Source organism: Gossypium hirsutum, chromosome A06 (genome assembly GCF_007990345.1).
Source record: "Gossypium hirsutum isolate 1008001.06 chromosome A06, Gossypium_hirsutum_v2.1, whole genome shotgun sequence".
NCBI classification, from domain to species: domain Eukaryota; kingdom Viridiplantae; phylum Streptophyta; class Magnoliopsida; order Malvales; family Malvaceae; genus Gossypium; species Gossypium hirsutum.
The window spans coordinates 116,641,287-116,662,839 of NC_053429.1; the positions used below are offsets into that span (position 1 = coordinate 116,641,287).

At 36.5% G+C, this 21,553-nt stretch overlaps 1 long non-coding RNA gene across 1 annotated transcript; it reads left to right on the plus strand.

The window, feature by feature from the left end:
* The first annotated feature begins 206 nt into the window (after positions 1–206).
* LOC107961994 (uncharacterized) lies at positions 207–2,190 on the plus strand. The gene is made up of 2 exons (XR_001701494.2): positions 207–734; positions 1,445–2,190. It is a non-coding gene; the product is annotated as an uncharacterized lncRNA (long non-coding RNA).
* Positions 2,191–21,553: the final 19,363 nt, after the last annotated feature.

Consider the following 21,553-nt stretch of genomic DNA (forward strand, 5'->3'; position numbering starts at 1 on the left):
AAGTTTTGAGTTTAGGATTTAAGGTTCGTGGTTTAGGGTTCGAGATCTATGGTTTGGGTTTAATGAGAAGAATTACCATAATTATATGTCAATAACATAGAAAAATTTGTTGACATGCCATTAAATAATTGAAAAGGAACCATAAATGATGTAATGGAAAGAATATACAAAATAATTTCTCGTCATTAAATAATTAAAAAAAGACAATAAATAAATTGATGGAAAGAATCCATAAAATAATTTCAATTACACGTTATTCTAACTTTTTTTTCCCTAATAGGGCTCACATGTATTCATCTAACTTACATATTTTGAGTCAATTGCCAAACTTAGCCATCAAGTAATGAGATTCCACAAGGTGGGGCTGAACTTTGATCTTCCACTTTTGCTTGTTGACCACGTTCAAATGCAGCCGAAGAAAGTCTGCAACCACCACCCCCTGAAAGCGACCAGCACACGATGCGTGCACCTCCCTTTCCTTCCACATTATTCGCAACAAATGTCCTGCCAAACTGCATGCTATATATATATATATAACACCATCACCACCACTACCACCACCAAACTATTATTAACTCCAACTCCACAGCAAAAGCCACCCAAATATTAAATTTCCATGGATCCTTTTAGAAGCTTCTTCAGTTGTTTTTTCGGTTCAAGTAAGGTGGCGTCTCAAGGTGACAATACTCCACCAACATCCAGCAACGTTAAAGCCAAATCGAAGGAAAGAAACAGTAAGAAAAGCCCTCCGATCCCGATGACTTACTTCCCCATTGGAACCAGGTTTAGTCGCTTGTGAAGGGTTCCAACTACAGTTTCTTTTCATCTTCCACATTATTAACGAATCAACCATGTTTCGTCGAGGGAAGTACTGAGTTACTCTGTGATTCTTTCTTCCATTTAGTGGGAAAAGGAATTAAGTTTGGAATTGAGCAAAGGCTAACTGTTGTGCAAATAGCTGGGTTTTTTTTAGATGTATGATTGAAGAATTTAGTAGTATATTATTCTTTTGGTTTAATTCCTCCACCAGTCCCTGCATTTTAAAATTTAATCTTTTTACTTATCTGATTTAAAAATCAAAATCCAATAATGAGAAAAAGAAAAAAAAGAGAGGACGAGGATTATTATAAAACTTATTAATAAAGCCAGTAATTGTATAAATCAAAACTGTTTAAAATATGCGAGTAATAGTATGTTGAACTTTTGCCCAGTTTTTCTTTTTGTTCTTGGAGGGTTATATCTCTAAATCTGTACCCTAAATGCAACATAACATAGCATTTAAATATGCCCCATATATATAATAGGCTTTTATCTCTGTCTTCTGACACGCCTTTGTCTGCCGTCTGGCACGTTTTGTTTCTTTTTGTCCTTCTGTACTTCTGCTTTCTTTTGTGATTGTGTTTCTTCCACACTAATTTTTGGTATCTGTCGAGTATTTTGATAGGTCTTTTTTGGCGGAAAATTAGGAATAGAGAGGGGTTTGGCTGATCTGAGGTTGGGGGATGAAGAAGAGGAGGCCCTTGCTATCCCAGATGAGGTTGAAACGCATAGTACAACATACAGCTTTTGCTTGGTGGGATGCTTCTTAACTACTAGTGTTGTTAATTTCCCAGCCATGAGGAATACGTTGGAAAACATCTGGCACCCCTTGGAGGGTGTACAAATTTCAGATTTGGGTGAAAAATGGTTTCTATTCAAAATTTTTAATGAAATTGATATCCATCGAGTTCTTACAGGAGCCCCTTAGACATTCAATAATCACCTTTTGATTTTCCATAGGATACAGGAGAATGAGGATCATTTGTCTATTTCTTTGGTCTATTCTGATTGGTGGGTCCAGATTCATGATCTGCCACCAGGATTTTTTAGGGAATCTGTGGTAGTGCAATTTGGAAATTTCATTGGTAAATTTTTGGAATATGATACGAAGCAGCTGACCAATGGCTATAAAAATTTTCTTCGCATCCGAGTTCAATTCGATGTTAGGAAGCCGCTAAAACGACGGAAGAAAATTATGATTTCTGAGTCCAAATTCATGTATGCAAAAATCTAATACGAAAAGCTGACTTTGTTTTGCTTCTTGTGTAGCAAAATGGTCCCCTCATTTAAAAGCTCATGCTTCAAGGGGTCCAAAAAATGTAAAAATCATCAAGAAAACTATCAAAATCACTTACTTGAAAGAGAGATAAGTTGCTGAAACTTTCAAGCTTCCCAAGCCCCTCTAATGGCTGATATTTTGGTAGGAATAAAGAAAGAGGAAAGAAAATGGAGGTAAATTTTTATTTTATTCAATCTATTCACTTAAGTCACCAACCCACCTAATTTCTTTGACTTTTCTATTTCATTGTCCCTATGGCCGGTCAGGCTATTCTAAAGGGTCTAATTTCCCTTTTAAGACCTCCAATTTAAGTCCTCTAGCTATTAGACACCCTTAGCTATCAAAATAAGACTTTTGTACTTTATGCGATTTAGTCCTTTTTTTTTGTAATTAAGCACATAAACGCTAAAATTACTTCACCAATTTTTCATGCACTAATATAAACATGATATAATCTTAAAATTATAATAATAATACTTTCTCTGACCTCGAATTAGTGGTCTCGAAACCACTGTTCCCACTAGGCCCAAAATCGGGTTGTTACAATTCTCCCTTCTTTAGGGATTTTCGTCCCTGAAAATCTTACCGGCAAACGAGTTCGAGTATTTATCTTTCATGGTCTCCTCGGGTTCCCATGTGGCTTCTTCGACTCCATGTCTATGCCACAAAACTTTCACAAGTGCAAAACTTTTATTTCTCAACTGTTTGACTTCCCAAGCCAAAACCTTGACCGGCTCTTTGCCATAAGTCATGTCCGGATGAATTTCTACCTCTGTTGGCGTAACCACATGTAAAGGGTCAGATCTATATCGACGTAACATGGACACATGAAACACGCCATGAATCTTTTCTAACTCTGATGGCAAAGCCAATCGATAGGCCACAGGCCCTACTCTCTCAGTAACCTCATAAAGTCTTATGAAACGAGGACTCAATTTGCCTCTTCTACCAAATCTGTGGACTTTCCTCCACAGGGATACTTTCAAGAACACTCGATCACCGACTTGAAATTTGATATTTTTTTGTTTCAAATTCGCGTAAGATTTCTGTCTATCTGAGGCAATCTTCAAACAGTCGCGAATCACTTTAACTTTCTCTTCAGTCTCTTTGACTAAATCGACCCCGTGAATCTGAATCTCTCTGAGCTCAGTCCAATATAAAGGCGTTCAACAATTTCACCCATATAAAATATCATAAGGCACCATCTTCACACTTGACTGATAACTATTGTTGTAAGTGAATCCAACCAATGGTAAGTACATTTCTCAACTACCTTGAAACTAGAGAACACAACACCGCAACATGTCTTCTAAAATTTGAATTACTCTCTCTAACTGACTGTCGGTTTGTGGGTGAAATACTGTGTTAAAATTCAGTTTAGTTCCCAGTGCCTCTTATAGCTTCTTCCAAAACCTCGAGATAAATCTCGGGTCTCTATCTAAAATAATCGACAGAGACACTCCATGAAGCCTCACGATCTTGGAAACGTACAAGTCGGCTAGTTTCTCAAGGGAGTAGTTGGTACGCATTGGTATAAAATGTGCCGAATTTGTTAACCTATCCACAACAACCCAAAAAGTATCCTTTTTCTTCGGGGTTACCGGTAAACCCGTCACAAAATCTATAGTAATCTGATCCCACTTCCACTCGGGGATCGTGATAGGCTGAAGCAGACCCAAAGGTACTTGATGTTAAGCCTTCACTTGCTGACACACTAGGCACTTAGAGACAAACTCTGAAATGTCTCTTTTCATTCCCGACCACCAATACATTTTCTTCAGGTCGTTGTACATTTTCATACTACCTAGGTGGATAGATAAGCAACCACTATGTGCCTCTCATAGAATCTTCTGAATAAGTTCGCTGTCCTTGGATACACAAACTCTATCTTTGAACATTATACACCCATCGGTGCCAAATTGAAAGTCTGATTCAACCTTCGACTCACAATGAGTCACCTTAGCTTGCAAATCCTTGTCACCTTTCTAAGTGTCACAGATCTCTTGTAGAAACATCGGCCTAACTCTCAACTCTCTAGAACCAAACCATCATTTAATAAGGCTAATTGGGCGTCCATTGCTCTTAACGCAAATAATTATATTCTACTCAAGGTATCGACGACCACGTTTGCCTTGCCCAGGTGATAATCAATCACCAACTCATAATCCTTTATCAACTCTAGCCACCTTCGTTGTCGTAGATTCAACTCCTTCTGAGTTATCAAATACTTGAAACTTTTATGGTCAGTGAACACTTGGCATTTCTCGCCATACAAATGGTGCCTCTAAATTTTTAACGCGAACACGATGGCGGCTAACTCTAAATCGTGCGTCGGGTAGTTTTTCTCATGTGGTTTTAGTTGTCTTGAAGCGTAAGCTATAACTTTACCTTCTTGCATGAGTATACACCCCAATCCATTCAAGGAGGCGTCGTTATATATCACAAACTCTTTGCTCGATTTCGGTTGCACTAACCCGATTCCGGTTGCACTAACACTGGGCCTTAGGTCAACAAAACCTGTAACTTCTCAAAACTCTATTGGCATTTTTCTGTCTATTCGAACTTGACTTCTCTTTACAACAATCTTGTCATCTGAGTTGCTATCATAGGGAATCCATTCACAAATCTTCTATAGTATCCAGCCAAACCCAAAAAGCTTCGAACCTCTGTCACATTCCTCGACAGTTTCCACTTGACAATAGCCGAGATCTTACTTGGGTCAACTTTGATCCCATCACTCGATACAATGTGTCCTAGAAATCCGATCTCTTTAAGCCAGAATTCACTTTTATTGAACTTGGCGTACAACTACTTGTCTCTTAAGGTTTGTAAAACTGTTCTCAAATACTTCACATGCTCACTCTCACCACGTGAATAAATCAATATGTCATCGATAAAAACGACGACGAACTTATCCAGATATGGTCGGAAAATGCAATTCATCAGATCCATAAAAATCGCTGGGGTGTTCGTTAAGCCAAAGGGCATGACGAGGAACTCATAATGCCCGTACCTCGTCTGAAATGCAGTTTTCGGTACATCTTGCTCCTTAACCCTTAACTGGTAATATCATGACCTCAGGTCAATCTTGGAAAATACAGTGGCTCCCTTCAACTGATCAAATAGATCATCGATCCTTGGCAAAGGATACTTGTTTTACACAATCACTTTGTTGAGTTGTCTGTAGTCGATACATAACCTCATCGACCCATCTTTCTTTTTCACAAAAAGTGCTGGAGCACCCCACGGGGAAAAACTCAGTCTCACGAAGCCCTTATCCGTTAACTCTTGTAGCTGTCCTTTCAACTCCTTTAATTCCGTTGGTGCCATTTTATACGGGACAATCGATATAGGAGCCGTGCCAGGTATTAACTCGATACCAAACTCGACTTCTCTGGTTGAAGGTAATCTGGGCAACTCTGCCAGAAACACATCTATAAATTCACAAACCACTGGTACCAATTCAATCTTCGACTCAGATACTTGAGTATTCAGCACGAAAGTGAGATAAGCCTTATATCCTTTCCTCAAATATTTCTCAGCAATCAAAGATGATATTACTACATGTGAGTCATCTGGTTCCTCTGGTTCAACTCGAAGAACATTTCCATCTTTACATATCAACTTAATGGATTTCCTCCCACAGTCCACTACAACACTATGAGAAGTTAACCAATCCATTCCAAGGATTAGATCGAACTCATCAAATGGAAACAACATAAGATTAGCCGGAAAACTATGACCCTTAATTTTCGAGGGACAATTTCTACATACTTGGTCAACTAACACATGTTTGCCTAGCGGGTTTGACACTTTTATCACGAATTCGGTAGACTCAATAGACATATTCATTCTGGGTACTAATTTCATGCGCACATAGGAATGAGTAGAGCTCGGATCAATCAAAGCAATAATAGAAATACCATGAAGAGAAAAAGTACTCGTGATAACATCTGGTGAGGACGCCTCTTCGCGTGCACAAACAACATAAGTTCTTGCAGGTACTCGGCCCTCAGACCTCACAACTGGATACTTTTACTGCTAGCCCACTGCCCGGGTTCTTCTATGGTCCACCTCTCGCAGGGGCACTACTCGCCATCATGTCTTGCTTTTTTTCTTTCTCATCTAGTTCAGGGCAATCTCGGATGAAATGGTCCAAAGATCTATATTTGAAGCAACCTCTTTCATTTACTCGGCATTCACTGAAATGACGTCTACCACATTGTAAACACTCTAGCCTGCTTGACCGAGCACTACCAACACTCGCAATAGAAGTGGTTTGGGCTTTAGACGTCGTATGCTGTTTATTCTTGCTTTTATTCGAGAATCCCATTGATGCGTTCGATCAGGTAGGAAACTCTCTCGATCTTTTAGATGAGGTCTGCTGTGATTTCCCTATCTATCTTTTCTTTGAGTCTCGGGACTCAATGTCAGCTTTTCTCTTCTCTTTGGCCAACTCCTCAGCCTTACATGATCTCTCCACTAGCACCACGAATTCTCTCAGTTCTAATATGCCAACTAACAATCGGATATCTTCATTCAATCCATCCTCAAATCTCTTGCACATGATAGCTTCGGTAGACACACACACTCCTTAGCGTATTTGCTGAGCCTTACAAATTCACGCTCATACTCTGTTACGGTCTTTCGGCCCTGTTTCAATTTTAGAAATTCTTTCCTCTTCTGATCCATAAACCTTTGATTGATATACTTCTTTCGAAACTTTTCCTGGAAGAATTCCCATGTTATCCTCTCTCTCGATACAACGGACACGAGAGTATTCCACCATTGGTAGGCCGAGTCCCTTAGAAGTGACATTGTACACTTCACGCACTCCTCAGGCGTGTAAGATAACTCATCAAATACCCTAATGGTATTTTCTAACCAGAATTCTGCTATCTCCGGGTCATAATCAATCTTGGCTCAAAATTCTTCGGCCCCTTACTTTTGTATCTTATCTAGCGGGAATCTCTCTCTCCGAACCACATCCACTTCTTGTGAAGCTACAGGGGCATACTGAGGAATCGGAGGAGGTGGGGAAGGTGGAGTATTCAGATTCGCTCGAATAAACTCTGGGTACCAGTCATCCATCATATGAAGGTAAGCTTCTTTAACTCCTCTAACCTGACTCATCGTCATGGGCTCGCTATCTACTGGCGTGGTCCCTTCAGTTGGAGCCAACACATTGCTATCTACATCATTCACCGTAGCTACGTCAGGATCCATTTACTGTATAAATAAAACACAATTTATCTCGTCAGGAGTCGTCATACTATCAATATATAGTTATGGCATGTATAGCTAGGCTTGTACTCACGCTAGGTTAGTCCTAAAACTGACTAAACCATGCTCTGATACCACTAAATGTAACACCCTAACCCGTACCATACGCAGGGACAGAATACGTGGCGTTACCTACCTTGAACACATGCATTCTTACGTTTCTGAATCATCAAGACCTGGTCAAATTTAAAACTTTTCCTAAACTTCTTTAATATGGCCTACGAGACTCCAAACATTCATTTAAAAACCAATCGGGGCCAATTCAGATTCTTCAATGAATTCTGAAAAATAACTCTAGGCACAGGGGCATTTCCCGTGTGGGAGGGGCAACTCGCCCGTGTGACCAATTTGACATAGTCATGCTATTGGCCGTGTGAGTAAGCTTACAGGGACACGCCCGTATCCTTTACCCGTGTGGAATTACATTCAATTTTAGACCTACAGGGGCTTTCACATGGCTTAGCACACGCCTGTGTCCTTAGCCCGTGTCCCTTATACGGCCATGTCACGCCCGTGTCTTAGCCCTTGTGTAAAAAACCTGGACATTCTATTTCTAACGTCAACAAATCCTAAAGGTCACAAGGCCAAGGCACACGCCCATGTGCAAGGCCATGCCCTTCACATGGCTGAGACACACAACTGTGTCTCTACCCGTGTGTTTACAACCATGCATACTGACTTGCAAATTTTACGTGCAGGGGACACACAGCTGGATCACACGCCCGTGGGGCAAACCATGTGTCACACACGGCCTAGACACACGCTCGTGTGCCAACTCGTGTGGGCAAAAATAAGGCTATCTACCAAGCCTATTTGTCACCGTTATTCACATAACCTACACAAAATCAATCAACACCAATACAAGAATGATCCACATAACTAAAACAACCACAATAGACAACATTTCACATATGCAATATACTCATCCATGAAAATAACATATTTTATGTATATATATCAAAATGAATATTAGCCCTCATTCAAGGCTTTGTTCAAAATAAAGGGTTTTAACCCAAGCCAACACATGTAGCCAATTCCCAATGACACAAAACATTAAAGCCTAAGTTCTATACATGCCATACTCAAAACAAGTAACCTAACTATACCAAGTGCTTTGGCTGATAGTGTAATTGTTGGCTCCGACGTCCGTTGGTCCTCGAGCTATTTAGGCAGCACTATAAGAAAATGGAAAGGAGAAGAAGTAAGCACAAAGCTTAGTAAGTTGCATGCAATAAATATAACAACAATTCTACCATTCATCAACATGCTCATGATACAAGAGAAGGCATAAGCACAACTTACTCATCAATTGGAACACTACCGGATAATTTTCTATCTTTTTCATCTATTCTATTTCCGTTTTCAATTTTCAAATTTTTTGTTAGATCAAAATCTGATTTCACTTTTGATTGTATTTGATTCTATTTAATCGGCAGAATCAAAATGGGATGTATAAACGAAAGTTCTATTTCTACGGAAATTCTTTCGATTAACCAACTCGTTACGAAATCGCGTTGATAGCCTCGACTCGTGTCCTAGCCCGTCTGAGAGCTAGATTTGCCTCAATTGTTTGCCTCTTGCCTTCAGCTTTCCTCAAGTTAGCTTCCGCTATTTCAAGAGCTTGCTGAGCTTCTTGTGGATCAATGTCACTACCCTTCAATAAGCCTCAGACTTGGGGTAGAATGCCGATGCCATGTCCCAGACATGGTCTTACACTGGCTCATGTCTCGAGTCGATGCCATATCCCAGACATGGTCTTATACTGACTATCGTTATCGAGGCCGACACCACATCCCATACATGGTCTTACACTAGCTCTCACATATCCGTGTCGATGTCATGTCCCACACATGGTCTTACACTGACACGTCTCGTAGCCGATGCATGTCCCAGACATGTCTTACACTGGCTTACGTCTTAAGGCCAATGCATGTCTCAAACATGTCTTACACTAGCTCTCGTCTCAATGCCAATGGCATGTCCCAGACATGGTTTTACACTAGCTCATAATAACCCATACGTCATGGCATGAATATCCGATTTATTTCCTATGGTTCAAACGGAAGATTCCACTATCTCAATTATCATCATGGATTCTAAATCCACAATCAAGCAATTCATGCTATAACAATCCAAAAACGTAAAATAACCATGTAGTTGTATTATTTACATACAACTTACCTCGGATTAGAAAATATGGCTATTAATCAGTTTAATCTACTTGCTTGGCCTTCCCTCGGTCTAGGTTCGGATTTTGAATTTCTTGATCTAAAGTAATAAAATTCACTCGTTTTGTCAGCACCTTAATTTAGACACTCGAAAATTTAATATTGGGCAAAATGACCATTTTGCCCCTAAACATTCACAAAATGACCATTTTACCCCTATGCTCGAAAATCAATTTTTATCGAATTTCGTCATATCACAAGCCTAGCCGAACTATTTTTACTCTTATAACAATCCAAAATTTCCATTATTTCACACATTTATCACTTATTTTACAACTTATGCAAAATGGTCCTTAGTTAGGGTTTCCATGAAAACTTCTTCAGAAAAGTTGTTTATTACACATCTAATACTCATATTCTTTCATGAAATTTCAAAAAACTATATGAACACTCTAATGGTAAAACCCTAGACTTTCAAATATTTTGCAAAATGGTCCTCTCATTTGAAAGCTCATGCTTCAAGGGGTAAAAAAAATGTAAAAATCATTAAGAAAACTATCAAAATCACTTACTTGAGAGAGGGATAAGTTGCTGAAACTTTAAAGCTTCCCAAGCCCCTCTAATGGTTGATATTTTGGTGGGAATAAAGAAAGAGTAAAGAAAATGGAGGTAAATTTTTATTTTACTCAATCTATTAACTTAAGTCACCAACCCACTTAATTTCTTTGACTTTTCTAACTTCTTGTCCCTATGGCCGGTCATGCTATTCTAAAAGGTCTAATTGCCATTTAAATACTTCCAATTTAGGTCCTCTAGCTATTAGACACCCTTAGCTATCAAAATAAGACTTTTGCACTTTATGCGATTTAGTCATTTTTTTGTAATGAAGCTCATAAACTCTAAAAATACTTCACCAAATTTTTCATGCACTAATATAAATATGCTATAATGTTAAAATAATAATAAAAATACTTTCTTCGACCTCGGATAAGTGGTCTCAAAACCACTGTTCTGACTAGGCCCAAAATCGGGTTGTTACACCATGTTCCATATTTAACAATCCACACAATTTCAATGAGAGTATATCGTTAACTCTTTATTCAAACCATGCCATACACAAGTCATGTACCCAACATATTAGCTACTGACTCGATCATCTTTTGAGCATAAGCCTTCAATTATATCAAAACATATGAGTTACATACACATGGTTAGTGAATAACTTAGTGTAACACCTCTCACCCAATCTAATCATCGGTTTCGAGTTACAGGATGCGACAATTATTTTCGGAGCATATAAAGACATTAACATTCAATATAACATAATTCATACAATCATAGTCAATTCGATTCAATAATCATCAAATAAAATCATTCTTGAGTTTAAAACAAGCTTGTGTATGCTTTAGATTCAACCCGGAATTTACTAAGAACTAATTTGCAACATTTTCAAAATTTGTAATCAAGTATAAATAAATTCTCTAAATGTTTAATCATGACATGAACATTTAGATATATATGTAACACCCCGAACCCGAAACCGACACCGGAGTCGAGCACGAGGTGTTAACTGACTTTAACCCCTTATAAAATTTATTTTCCAGACACTGCCCAATCTGTGTACTAGTCGTTTTAAAAATCATATCTTGAGTTTCGTAACTCGAAAATCAGTTTCGTAATTTTTCCCAGAAACTAGACTCATGTGCCCATCTATGTATTTTTTTCTAGAATTTTTGGTCGGGCCAATTAGTACAGTTTATTAGTCAAAGTCTCCCATGTTGCAGGGGTCGACTACACTGACCTTTGCCCATTACGACTTGGATATCTCCCTGCACGGGGCTTCAATACTGATGCCGTTTGTTTCTATGAAAACTAGACTCAGAGAGGAATCTGTAAATATATGGTACGACCCCTAATTATCTCTGGTTAATTTATAATGAATTTTCAAAGTCGGAGCAGGGAATCCAGAAACCGTTCTGGCCCTGTCCCACAAAAATCTGATTATCTCTTAATATACTGCCCATATGATCTTTTCGTTACTTCCTCATGAAAACAGACTCATCGAGCTTCGATTACATAATTTATTCATCAATTAATTCCACTCCTACTATTTTTAGTGATTTTTCAATCTCATGACACTGCTGCTGCCAGCATCTGTTACGAAAGTAACTAGGTCCATTTCATGCCTACCCTTGATCCAACTCAATCGAACATTCGTGCTATTTTCGCATGGCTTAAAGTTTACATGCCAAAGTTCAAACACAACGTAATAGCTTATACATGCCAAAATGTTCTTCTAAGCCAACTAAGAAGAAAGTACCAAAACTTGCTATCCGGTGTGATGACTTCGATGACGGCTTGACCCCGCAAAAATAGATGAGTCCAAGCAACCTATAATGGGTGACAAGGAAACACCGAGTGAGTTTATAACTCAGTAAGTCATAAGCAATGCACTACCATCTATCAATAACATTATCACAAGAGGAAACAAAATGGAACGAGACAATTTACTCCATCCATACCGAACCATACCATAGTTCCTCCAACCTATCGATTCAGTTTCATATCAATTCATGCATTCACATTCCATATACTCATCAATAGGACATTGAGGCAATTTCATAAATCAATTTATTTTCGTTACAATCAAACGACTAAACGGCCTTTCACCCATCCTACGATAATTTTTATGTACGTGACTTCAAGTATATTTGTCACATAGGTTCAAACTTACCGAGCTCAACACCAAGTATAAGCATAGCACCTATTAGCCATGTACTCAAGACACTTACCCGATCCGCTGTCCGCGATCGACTCAATAGTGTCGCACACATAGTGTCCATAATGATTCACGAATGTATATTGAGTCCGCACACTCAGTGCTATATAATCAACTCGCACACTTAGTGCTACGTAATCAAATCGCACACTTAGTGCTACATAGTCAAACTCGCACACTTAGTGCCGCATGGTCAATTCGCACACTTAGTGCATCATATTCATTTCGCACACTTAGTGCAACATAGTCAAATCGCACACTTAGTGCTGTACAATTTAATCCCGCGCACTTAGCGCCAATCTCATGGTCATAAATGGTTATACCCGCACGTTTAGTGCCGAGATCAACAACTCAGTACATCTTACCTCTTTTCTTTCCACTCAACAATTTCATCATCACATACGTACATGCATATATATATGTATATTTATTCATTCCATTCAGCATCAATACATAAACATTATGACCATTTGAAATAACACCAACCACATGCTTAATGACTTACCTCGTGTTGGGTAAGACGGTTCCAACTCGGATACTCGATAACCTTTTCTTTGCCTTTGCTCGATTCACCTCCTTTAACTCCTTGAGCTAAATCAATAATTTAACTAGTTTAACCATCTTGCTAAACATTCATACTTCAATTACACATGCATATGTATGTTTGTATATTCGGCAATGACAATGGTAATTTAGCAACCCTTAATTTAACTTATAATTGTTCATAACACATTTAAAGCATCCACTCCATTCCATCATTTTAAAGCACATACATTACTCAATATTATCCAAATTCACATTCGGCATTTTCACAAACACACATGCCGATTTCATTCACTCATCTCTAATGTTAATTAAGAAATGCCGAATGTCACCAACTAAATGGCATACACACACACCCACATGTATAAAAGTCATCCACACCACCTATAACTCATTCGGCCTTCACCCTTGCTAGTTTTTCCCATTCTTTTGTCGGTTATATATACATAGTCCTAAGGTAGTATCACGAATGGGCTTACATATATATGTGTATATATATATATGTAGCCGAATATGCAAAGCTCAACTCAACATCACATAAGCTCCTAAGTGATGGCCGAATATGTATATCTATATATATTCATCAACTATACTATTACCTTTAATTTATCTAATCACACAATTTCATCTCATGAATACTTGACCCATTTCTCACAAAAATGAAACAACAACTAAAATGAACATCCCATTTTTACCCCATATGGCCGATTACTTCATTAGTTACCAAGCTAACAATTCAACAATTTCAACCTCATTACAACCTCTACCTATCCAATATAACATGAACACAATCCTCCACCCCTAAATTAGATTCGGCAATCACTTAACCCCTTTAACCTCAACTTTCAAGTTAAAAGCAATTAACCACTCACCATATCCTACATTACTATCCATTTTAATGACATTAACACATCTACTAAGAGTTTCAAGCTTCTTGGTCGAATTTCAACCTCAAAATCCTAAGTCTAATCTATAGGATGAGTAGAATTTGAACTAACCATCTCAAACATGCATAGATTTTCAAGAATCATTCAATACATACCTCATTCTAGCCATCTTCCAAGCCAAAATCCAATAACCAAATCTCCCTTCCTTCTCCTCACTCACGGCAATGGCCAAAGAAAAAAAAAGATGAACACTCCCTCTTCCCTCCTTATTTTATTCATCTCTCCCTTTTTAATTCCTTTCTTTAATTTATTTTAATTTACTTACCAATATTAAATAATAAACAACATAAACTTGGAGGAATGGAGTCATGCTTGGCCGGCCACTTATCAAGAATTGGGCACTTTGACATGCAAGTCCCCTTTTTCTTCCACATGCACTAATAGGTCCTCATGCATTGACCTATCACATTTTAAAATTTTCTCATATAAGTCCTATTGACTAAATTCACATGCAATCGACTAAATCGAAGCTTGAAATTTTCACACATTCATGATTACATATTCTAGACAATAAATATCACATTCAAACATTTCGGTGACTCGGTTTAACGGTCCCGAAACCACTTCCCGACTAGGGTCAATTTTGGGCTGTCACAATATACAATTAAAAATTGAACCTTAGTTGAATCTATGAAATTTCTTTTAAGGACTTGGGCACAAAACATGACCAAATTATAAGGTTTTCAAAGTTTTAGAACATGTATCAATAACCCTTTTAGGTATCGATACCTTTTTTATCTTCAAATTTTCATTAAATCAATTTAAAATCTTAAGGTATCGATACTTCCTTATAGATGTACCCATACCTTACGTTGGTATCAATACCAAACTAGCATTTTGTTTGTTGGAAAAATTCAAGGAAATGATCAAGTACCAATACCCTATCTCAAGGTTTCGATACTTTAGTGCTAAAATGGTAAAAAAATACACTTTATGCCCATTTCATGCCCAAATCCACTTTGTATTGAAAGGGTGCTTTAAGCACATATCAAACCTGCATAAACCATTCCAATATACACACAAATCCATCACTTAACATATACCAAGATCATACAAATCACTTGCCTTTATTTGGCACCGAAATTTCTTTAACATTTTAGTATAAGCATAACTTACCTACCATATTTTCAATCATTCACAATCATATAAAATACAACGCCAATTTCATATAAGCATTACCAATCCATAAATCAACATTCATCAAGACTCGACCTAGATTACCTAAAAAATAACACTTATATTGGCCCTATATACATGCCACATATCTGAGATTAAAACAAGCAAAAATCTACCGAATCAATGGTAGGATAGTGTGAAGCAAAAATCTACCGAATCAATGGTAGGATAGTGTGAGCTTCGAGGTGATCTAACTGACACATTTTGTGACCAACAATGTAACACCCCAAACCCGGCCTAGACGTTATGGCCGAATCTGGCGATGTCACATGATAGAGCCTTTTGAAGATGAATTGTCGCTAAACCTCATTTCCCGTTAAAACCTTTAACTAACTTGTAGTTGGTTTTCAAATCGTGTCAACTTTAAGTTTTCCAGTTTCAAACTTCATTTTATGCGGAAGCTTTCAAAACAGTTGCATAGCCATGAGTATTTCGTTCAAACATTCCCTTATTTTGAAACTCGTATTTTCCTACTTCTAGCAGGTATAAGTCATAAACAATATAAAACCACTTATTGAAGTAAAAATCCGTAATGACCGTAATTACAAAAAAATGAATACCTAAATTATTAGCGAAAAAATAAAATAAAATTAAAAAAAAACTGAATTAAAGGTATTACGGAATAGTGGTGGTCACTGCCGAATCCTCCGCTGCTTCGATCCGTTTAATGCTAAGGATTACTTAAACAGATTTAAACAGAAAAAGGGGTGAGTTTCGCAACTTAGTGTGTAATCCCTACAGAATACGTGCACACAACATAGTATCAAAAATCAATCATGTATATACAGTTTGGGCCTGAGCCCATTACAGAATCAATGTGGGCTTTAGCCCACTTAGATACAGAATTATATATCAATTAGGGCCTTAGCCCAGCTCAGATACAGAGTCAGGAATATATTAGGGCCGCAGCCCAATCAGATACAGAATGCAAATTAGAATATCAGAATCCTACCCACTAACCTCTACACACCATCTCTGTCCAGCCCTACACACTATGTGGTGATATAATCAGCCCACCCATCCCTACACACCATACTGTACTGAAATACAGCACATAAACAGAATAATGCAGCTGAACTGCCAGATAACAGGCTTAAAGCCTTTCAGACACTTCCTTCGAAATATCATCAACCCTCCCCGATGCAATGCAACATACCAAATATGAAATGCAACATGCAAATAACCGATCATACATTCACTTCAGTACATATTTCATGCTCAATCAGACACCATATAATCAGATCACATAAATAGGTGTCTAAGTAATGCTTACCGACCCTATAGTAGGTCCATAGTCCACTTGGGCGACTCGTGAACATTACAGATCATTTCAGACAAATGGGCTCACACGCCTCTATGGCCTGCCCGTGTGGTCCCACACGGCCCAAATGGCCTTGACCGTGTGGATCACATGGCGTGGCCCAAAAATCTCACACGCTTGTGTGGGCCCACATGCTCGTGTGGCCTACACGGCCCCAATTGGTTGAGCCCGTGTCTCACACACGGCCTCGTCGGCCATCACACGGCCGTGTCATGCGTCCTTGTCATGCGCGCACGGCCTGGCTTGTCATTCGTACGCTCGTGTTCAGTCACACGGTCTGCCACATGGGCTACCACACTCAGTGTGGCTCCGACAGTAGGTTTTTTCGATTTTTTGCTGAGGCTTGTTTTCAGTGTTTTGGGTACACACCTATGTTGTTTTGATGCCTAAACACTTCTGAGCACTCCAGTACCTATAATCAGTGAATCCAACATTGATTTATCGGATTAATATACGAATTCAATAATGAGGAACTAACGGAGACTCAACTTACCGCCAACCAAAATCTTTCGTTAGAGTTGCTAACATAAGGGATACGAAAATCACTGATCAAGGCCTCCTCCTATGCCATTATTAACAAAAGAACTAGATTACTAATCAATTGTTATGAACTCCGCGAGAGAAAAGAAAAGAGAAAACTTACTGAACTCTTATGAGTACCAACAAATATGTAGATTCACGAGAAAAAGATGGATTAAGGGAGAAATAATAAGGATGTCAGCAGCAATAAGGAAAATAAAAGTGGAGAATGCAGAAAAGAGGAATGAACGACGTCAGAGAGTTTGGGGAAGAGACAAAGATTGAGTTTTCGCCAAAAAGAAAATATTCAGATACTGCCCAATCCCTTAAATCACTCCACTAATCCCACTATCACCAAAGTACTTAGAAACCCGATTAATTCAAATTGCTACCACCCGCCGGCAGCAAAATAAATCCATTGCCTAAGTAGAGACTTGAAGACAAGATCTCCTTCACACCAACACTCCACTTATCCACTAGACCAACAGGCCCATTTTATTATAAACTTCCATCAATTAAATAAAATCCTACTAATTAGAAATAGGGTTTTATTCAGAAAAAATACCAAAAAATTTCCCAAGACATGGCTTGAACTTGGGACCTCTCACACACACCCAGAACACTTAACCAGTAAAGCAGACACATATTTTTTTCATAATTTACCAAAAACATATACAGATATTTTGTGCTACTGATTTAGAAAAGCCCTAATTTAAGAAAATTTGGGGCGTTACAAACAATCTACAAGGAAAAAGGGAGACAACAGGTAAGCATTTTAAATGCTTAGTAAGTTCATATGAAAAATTACTTAACTTACCTTGATTTTACAACAATGTATTAATTGAAATACGTTAGCATTAAGCATGACATCCTTTGGCATCCTTAACAATCATATACATCTCAACAAAACAACCAATAAGTTAGTTGTTTACACATCAAGTACTTACAATACAAATCACCTATACATATTCAACAATTCAATATAACATAATATATGTCATCCCAATCATACTCATTTCATTAACATATAATTCACTTCCTATTCATGCCATATTCCAATCATACTCATTTTACAGCATAAAAAACTTTAATGAAATTTACATATATCAACCATTACATTTTTGTTAATATCACTTTCATTTTTTTCACCTATAGAACTGAAATAAATTAAACTAGGATACACAAGACTGAATTGAAAATATGCAACATATGCTGCTAACACTAGTTTCAGAGAATTCGCAACATATGTTGGATCTCAAGTCATCGAATTAATCCTTGATTACAACACCATTTTCCTTTTAAAACCCTAATGACATGTTATTCGTATTCCAATCGATTACTGAGTTCATGTGGCTTTAATTACCATTTTCATATAAATTCAATCTCTCTAAAATAATTTATACATATCACATAATTCATATGATCATTTCTTTACCATTCTATATCTCGTATCATGATAAGTGCTAGAAGTAACATGTTTTAACCTCATTCTTCATGTGATTTTGGATGATTATTCAATTTTAATTGTGAATTTTATACTCTTAGTCCTTTCAATTCACGTTTTAATACTTAATAGAGCACTTGGGAGCAAAAGGAGCAAAAAATGAGCAAACATCGAAAAATCGCGAGAGTTGGAAGAATTGAGAGAGTTGAGCTGTTATTCTAAGAATCGTGAGCTTTGAAAAACTGATCTTCATAAAATCGAGATTTTTAGGTTTTTCGGGCATTCTAAGACTTATATATGACAAGAAAAAGAAGATAGGAGTGAACCGTTAAAGAATATTCAAGAAAACAACTCAAAAACACCATTGAAACTGACTTTGAAGTAGATTTCCGTGAAGATTGAAGATTCCCATTTGATTTCTTCGGAAGTTTTCATGAGTTTCTTTATTGTCTTGTGGATGTTTCTATTTTCAAGCATGAACTAATTTTCTAAATGTCTAGAGAAGATGAACCCTATAATGGATTCTGTGTTCTTAATTCTTAGTTTCTTGCTCTCAATTATGTGTTCTTAATTCTTGGCTTAATATTTCTAGATTATTGATCCAAGTTTGATGTGCTTAAATCAGAGGTTGAACAGACCTTACTTAAGATTAGGTCTTGCATAATTGAGTGGAGTTACATGCAATCCTAGAAATAGGACGACATAAATCTATCGGATTAGAGTCAAATCTAACAGGGGAATCCATAGCATGAGTTAATACGATAATAGGGGTTTTAATTAGAAAGAAATTTTAATTAAACAACCTAGAGTCAGTTGCTCTTATGCTCAAAAAAGTTATTAGCTTAATTTAGGGATTTCTATGGATCAAGATACTAAGTAAATAAATTGCGTAATTTAGATTGATAATGACAGATGAAATCTAGGTGAATTCTTTCTTGGGTATTTTTTCGCTTCTTGGTTGTTAATCGGTTATTTTCCTAATTTATTCTTTGTCATGTTCGTTAGTTAATTAAATTAGTTAATTTTAGTATTTAAATCAATCACTCGAATTGTTCGGTTAATAATAAAAAACAGTAATTACTAGTACTTTTAATATTCATAGGAACGATATCTTTGCTCACTGTAGTTATACTATTAATTGATAGGTGCACTTGCCTTACTCAAAATTTTCATTTAGCGACACATCATATCAACTCATTGTTGCCATATAATTCATACTTTACAGTTTAGTCCTTCAGATGCCAAAATCATTGAAATTACACTTGTATATAAATTAATAAGTATAAACACACAATTAAAGCATAATAAGAGAATAAATTAAATCCCATATGAACTTACCTAAAAAAAAGACACAAAGTCAGGGACTAATATGCAATTTTCCTTTTTCTTCAATTATCTTTTGGTTGATTTAAATTCTGATATATAATAATTCATTACAATTTCTTTATTCCAATTATCTTATAAAATCCTATTACAGGAATATGACAGATAAATTTCTTTTTTCAAATGTTCCCTAATTTTTACATTTTATTCAATTTAGTCCCTAAAACAAAAATTACTATAACTTTCAAATTTGAGCTGCGATTTCGAAATCGATGTCAATTTCATCATTCTACAGCCTTATAATATTTATAATTATAGAAATTTCATACCAATTTTAAAATTTTTACACTTTAGTCTCTACATGCAAAATTAACAAATTTCACTTTACAAATTACTCTTTTTTCGTATCTAAGCTTCAAATCTAACCAAAAAAAATAAAGAAATCATTAATATATACTTTTTTAAACTTTAAATTTTCAAAAATTGATCCATAGGTTAGCTAAATCAAGCTCTCGGGACCTTAAAAACATACAGATTACAAGAAAAATGACGAAATTAAGCTTACTAATTGAGGGACTTAAGCTTGGCCGAACTTTGAGCTTCAAAAATAGTTTCATTTGTTTCCTTTTTTTTTCTTGAAAATGGTGTAGAGAAGGAAAATAAAGATATGGCTTCCATTATTCTTTTGTTTTAAACTTATTTTATTCTTTAATTTAAAATTTTAATTTTATAAATTCATTCCACCAAACCATCCACTATTATTAAAAATGGCCTAATTTTCACATTAACCATGGGTTAAATATTATTTAACCCTTTTAACTTATAAAAATTAATAGCGATTAACTTTTACCATGTTTACGATTTAATCCTTTTACCTTAATTAATCACTAATTCGGTAAAATTTCTTGTCAAGAATTTAATTCCTATTTATATTAACTCTATAAATATTTATTAAAAATATTTACAAGTTCGGTTTATAGAAATGAGGTTCCAATACCTCATTTTCCAGCACTATTGACTTTAAGGTCAAAACACTTGTACCTTAACTAACTATCTAATTAACAAATTTGTAAGACCAAAATTCAATATAATACTATAATTGACTTGTAAATATTAGTAATTAATATTTATGAACTCAATCATTGGATAACGGGGCTTGGAAACTAGCTTTTTTGCTACCACTGAAAAACTGGTTAATTAATTCAACTGGGGTCCAGTCTAATGTATCATTCTTCTAATGAGTACATCTATGTCTCTACTAGTGGAGTCAGTTGCTTCTATAGCCAAGACTAGTCATCTTTTCAAATGGAATTGTAAACGGTATGATAATCTTTATAAGTATTTGAATCAAATGTTCATTTTGATTCTTTTATGAGATTAGAAACTCATTTAGATTATCTACTGAAGTAGTCTTTCTTGCAATGTAAACGTTCTTACAGTGCCACTGTTCACCAGTTCAAACTTAGAAAATCAATGAGCTAATATTTACTTGTCACAATTTCGCTATGTATGCAAAATATGAACGACGAAAACATAAAATATATAATAGTGAAATGTGAAATTAACTTTACCTATTTATTCATCGTTTAGATACATAGAAAACAGTTACATGTTTACTACAATATAAGAATATTTCCCAACAATCTCCCACTTACCCTAGTAAAGTTAATGTGTCATGTTTCACATTCCTATATACTAGACGTGTTTGTTAAAACTACTAGTTACAAAAGTCTTAGTAAGCAGATCCACAAGGTTATCTTCAGAAGATACTTTCACCACATTTATTATTCCTTCAACTACTGCCTCTTATATCAAGTGATACTTCCAGTCAATGTGTTTGGTCTTCTTGTGACTTCTAATTTTCTTGGTATTAGCTATTGCAACACTATTATCACAATACAATGTTATAGCTTTTTCCATACTAGGAAGGACTTCAAGATCAGTTAAGAACT